Below are 5,420 nucleotides of genomic sequence, written 5' to 3' on the forward strand. Positions count from 1 at the left end.
TTCCCAAACACTGTTCCCTGGAAGAGTAGTCCTGGGAGGTGCTCATGGATGCTTCATGGGTAGAGGGTTCTGTGGTAAAAAAAAACACAACTATCTATCCACATATATAAATAAAGATGTGTGAATATGGGTGTTCCATTCCCAGGGAATGTTAGCATTTTAAAGGTTTCTCTAAGTCTTGCTATAAGAAGGTCCTGTTTAATCTTGTTAGACCTAGAGTTTCCAAACTTATTTGACCCAAGGAAAGTTTTTCTTTTAGAATTATCTCCCATTTAAAATACTCTAAACTCTATAGAATTAATTAAAACTGGGCCTATTCCTTTATAAGCAGTGTCAAAGTAAGCTTGAATTCTTGGTATAAGAAGAAATTTAGAGCTCCATTCAAATTCTTCCTAATGGCTCCTCTCTCCTTCTAATGTGCCATTTTCCCTTTGGGCCCTGGTTGGTAGGTCCCTACATCATTCATTTACTCATTCATTCACTCATCCATCACTTGTGCTAAATATATAGACAATCCATGATGTTTCGTCATAGGGGCTTTGCCCTCAAGAAGCTTATAGTTGAGAGCTGAGGGGCATGACAAGTGACTTCACTGTAGGTTAAAATAATATTAATATTATTAATCAGTTAATTAACCTAGTGGGCGGTGGACTTGGCCCAGTGGTTAGGGCGTCTGTCTACCACATGGGAGGTCCGCGTTTCAAACCCCGGGCCTCCTTGACCCGTGTGGAGCTGGCCCATGCACAGTGCTGATGCGCAAGGAGTGTCGTGCCACACAGGGGTGTCCCTCGCGTAGGGGAGCCCCACGCGCAAGGAGTGCGCCACATAAGGAGAGCTGCCCAGTGTGAAAGAAAGTGCAGCCTGCCGAGGAATGGCGCCACCCACACATGGAGAGCTGACACAAGATGACGCAACAAAAAGAAACACAGATTCCCGTGCAACAACAGAAAGCAGACAAAGAAGATGCAGCAAATAGACACAGAGAACAGACAACCGAGGTGGGGGGTGGGGAAGGGAGAGAAATAAATAAATAAATATTTTAAAAAAAATTAACCTAATAATTCAACAAATATTTACTGAATGCTTACCATGTACCAATCCCTACTGGAGGCATTGAGGATAAACCAATGACCAAGTCTTTCCTTCATGGAACTAATGCTGTGTTGGGGAAGACAGACAAGGAGCACATACATAAGTAGACCATTGGGTATGTCAGGTGGTGACAGGTGTTATGGAGCAAAGTCGAGTGGGGACGGGGCAGAGAGCATCAGGGTGAGACAGTGATGCTGGGGGTGGCCAGAAAAGGATTCACGGAGAAGGTGGCATTTGCTCAAAGATGTAAAGGAGCTGAGGAAGGACTCCTTTGGCATCCCAGGCGTGTTAGGTAAGAGGAAAGCACTGGTAGATCCTACACCCCCTGTCCCTTGTCCCAGGCAGCCACTCGACTGCTTTCCCACACTATTCTGTAAGAGCTGGGCAAGTGCCTTCTACACGTTTTGCAAGAGCTGGGGAGGCAAGTCCCTCATGCCACCCTGAGACAGATGGGGCCAGACAGACACAGGCCCAGCCCGCTCACGAGGGTTACTCTCCTCTCTGCAAACAGGGGCAGGGATCCACTCCGGGAGCGCGGGCTGGCTGTGCGCTGCACTGGTGAGGGCTGGCGGAGGGCCTGCCCAAGCGTCCGGAGATGCCACTGCTTTGAAGCAGCCTTTGTCTTGACTCAGCGCTCGCCCCCTTACTGCGGTCCTTTACTTGGTTTCTGGAGCCTTGAGGAAGATGTTTCTCCCAGTTCCTCAGCCCTGAGGCGTCCCACTCTGCTGGATGGGGGTGTGGCTGTTTCCTCTTTTGCTTTGCCTTGGCTAGGACTTTCAGGACAGTGCTGAGCAGGAGTGGGGACAGGGGACATCTTTGTATTTTTCAAGATCTTAAGTGGAAACATCCAGCTTCTCCTCATTCAGTATGATTTAGCTGTAGGTTTTGTGTAGATGCTCTTTGTCAAGTTGAGGAAGTTCCCCTGTGTTACTTGTTCCCCAAATGGATTTTTACTCTTTCTTCACAGGCGAATTTGGAGGCTCCAAATTCTGCCAGACTCAACCAACAAGGTTTAACGTAAGCTGAGAAGAGGCTGGAAAATGAGAATTATTCTTATTTAAACGATGGTTGAATATTTAGAATTGAGTTATATACTGAACTTAAACACTTTTCGGCAATTATATAATTATTTCCCCTGTAAACCTGCAAAAATGTCATTAAGTACAAAGAGCTATTTCACGGTGAGAGTTGGAGAGTGTTTACTGGGCTTTGATTTGGTTTTCAGTTGGGGAGAGGGCACACATGAACTGACGTCCCTTCTAAATTTAGGGGGATTATTTTTGAAATTCCTAGAAAGTCTCGGTGGGTCCTGTGTGCTCTGGACTTTCTTAGTCCTGTTTTCGACGAGGGGAGGAAGCCTGCCTTGGTGGCTGAGTTCCGCCCTGTGAAGTCGCAGCGGGGCAAATGTTGTCCTTGGCACTGGTCAGCGCCTGTGCCCTCAGTCACCGTGATCTTTCTTTGGGCCCTTTCCAGCAGGAGGGTGTGGACACTCGGGAGCCAAATGACCCAGAACCAGAGGCGATGGCTTGAGGGCACAGTGGAAAACGACCTTCTATCTACCCAGCCACCCAACAGCACAACTCCACGCACAGTTTACTTGAAAAATATTAATAGCAGTGAAGAAAACCTGCTTATGCTCACACCATGTGAGTTCCTTCTTGCAGTTTCTAAATTTAGCCTTTTCCTTCATCAAGGGAAGCACCTGCAGGTCACTGGTGCTGTGCCTCGCCGTGCTGATTTTTTTTCCCTCCAGAAATCCATATATTTAGGGATTGATAGGCAATAAGGAAACGGGAAGAGTCTTTTTTTGTGACCACTAAAATATGTAAAAGGAGAGTAGAGGAGTCATGCTCGACAGTTGGAACAAGAGTCAGTTTCTTACTAAATAAAAGCTCATTTTGAAAGGTCTTTATTTCTTTATTGTGTAAGTAATGGGTGCTTATGGCTGAAATATTAGACAATGCAGATAAATTAGGAGAAAATGTGGGAAAAAGACATAATCCCATAGGTAATCCTTTCAGAATGTTTTTTTTTTAATGTCTGACTCACATTCTATTTCATAACCTTTTTAAGTTGTACAGCCCTTTATTAGCAACTAAAATAGAAGGTACCTGTTTAACAAGATGGGTAGTCATTGCCTACAACTGGAGACTCATTATATTCTACTATATATCATTTATAAATGCAATTTCTTTATTTAAAAAGCTTCCATGCTTTTGTGTTGGTGTACAGTTGCAAAACTATATTGAAAGCAGAATATACATGCTTAAGTCTGCACAGATTAAATGCTTTACAGGTTACTTGAAAAAACTGTCTACCACCTCTGGACCTTTACATTGTCCTCTATTAGATCAAAATATTTTGTTGCCAGTCTTCCTTTCACTGCAGTAAACCACAAAGCATTTTTTAATGTGTTGAAATTAAGGAAGGATTATACCTCCTAGAAAAGAAGAGAAGAAAGTTCTGTTAGTTTGAGGTTTCAGAATCCCCCCAAAGCAGGACCAGCACCTCTGCGAGGGCTAGCCTGGGACCCGACAGAGTCTGAGGCTGTGCAGGTGGAATGCACCAGTGTCTCAGTGGACTGCGATGGCCCCAGCTGCACAGCTCCCCCAACTGTCTTGCCAGTTTCTACACCAGCTTGACTGGGCATAATTAAAAAAGGAGGCTTTCACTTTCATTCCATTCTCCTGGAACTCTGTGATAACATTTAATAACACCCCGATGGACTTACCCAGGTCAGCTAACAAGGAGGTGAGGACGGTCAACCACCACACCCGAGTACCGAGTGCCTACAACTGCAAGCAGGAGAATCGCATCTATCAGCTTTGTGGGATCTAAGCCCCCTCTCGATTTAGAGGTGGAGTGGACATCGTTGTCCCAGGGTCTGTAGGATGGAGGAATAAAATATGGGTTAGAGTGAACTTGCTGGTATTCTACTATAGAACTATTGTGACTCTAGCAATGGAAGAAATTGTATCATTGATGTGGAGACAGTGGCCATAGCAGTTGCTGAGGACAGGGTGAGTGAAGAAGAGGTGTGATATGGGGGCATTTTTGGGACTTGGAGTTGTCCTAAATGATATTGCAGGGACAGATGCAGGACATTATATATCCTGCCATAACCCACTGAATGGACTGGGGGAGAGTGTAAACTACAATGTAAACTATAATCCATGTGGTGCAGCAGTGCTCCAAAATGTATTCACCAAATGCAATGAATATATCACAATAATGAAAGAGGTTGCTGATGTGGGAGGAGTGGGGTATATGGGTACATCTTATATTTTTTAATGTAACATTTTGTGTGACCTATGTATCTTTAAAAAAAAAAGACAATAAAAATAAGATATGTAAAAATAAATTAAAATAAAATAACACCCCGATGGGATGTCTTCCATATATTGTAATATTATATTTCTTCAAGAAATTGCTAAAAGGCAAGTCTAATTGGCCCATCCCACTCATCCCCAGTGGATCTAGATGGCCAGTGGATCTGTACACCTTCCCCCCGGGATTCATCATAGTAACTGTCTTGGGACCTTTGGCCCCAATGGCAGAAATCAGAAGATACCACAAGGTGGTCACTAGAATCCACTAGATACTTGCTTAAGTGTTTCCTAAATTCCTGTTCTTTTGACTTGCTCTGAGCACCAGTCGGTAGGGGAATAATGCTAAACTCGTCCCCATGACATTCCATGGCTTTAACTGGACAAGGCGACTGCATTTCAATATGTGCTCATCTTCATCCGACTGCAGAGACATGCGTCCAAACATTCCTGTCCTCCGCGGCTCTCATGTGGAGTCAGACAAGTGTCCTCTACATAGCCACTCTGGAGTGCGCATAGAGAGAGGGCACACAGCAGGAGAGCCCAGGGACGAAAATTCTCCAGGTGAGGGGACGATCCACTTGTTTCTAAGCACGGGCAGCACAAGATCCAAGCGCATACATCCTGCTTGGGGTGCAAGGGTGACTTCTTGTAGACTATCCTTGTGAAAGCCAAACTTCTAGAGCCCGTGACCTGATTTTTCACATATTGGGATATCATGAATAACTTTGCATGCCAATAAATTTATCTTGATAGTATAATTGTAGTGGCTGCATATCATTTCTTTTTTTTTATTATAAAGATTTATTATTTATTTCTCTCCCCTTCCTCACCCCCCTACCCCAATTGTCTGCTCTCTGTGTCCATTCACTGTTTGTTCCTCTATGTCCGCTTATATTTTTGTCAGTGGCACTGGGCATCTGTGTCTCTCCTTGCTGCATCAGCTCCCTGCGTGTGTGGTGCCACTCCTGGGCAGGCTGCACTTTTTTTGCATCGGGTGCC

General features: G+C 44.7%; 1 pseudogene; it reads right to left on the reverse strand.

The window, feature by feature from the left end:
• Positions 1–3,665: 3,665 nt before the first annotated feature.
• On the reverse strand, positions 3,666–5,037 carry LOC101433310 (uncharacterized; annotated as a pseudogene).
• Between the last annotated feature and the right edge of the window lie 383 nt (positions 5,038–5,420).

The sequence above is a fragment of the Dasypus novemcinctus genome, chromosome 7 (assembly GCF_030445035.2).
Source record: "Dasypus novemcinctus isolate mDasNov1 chromosome 7, mDasNov1.1.hap2, whole genome shotgun sequence".
NCBI classification, from domain to species: domain Eukaryota; kingdom Metazoa; phylum Chordata; class Mammalia; order Cingulata; family Dasypodidae; genus Dasypus; species Dasypus novemcinctus.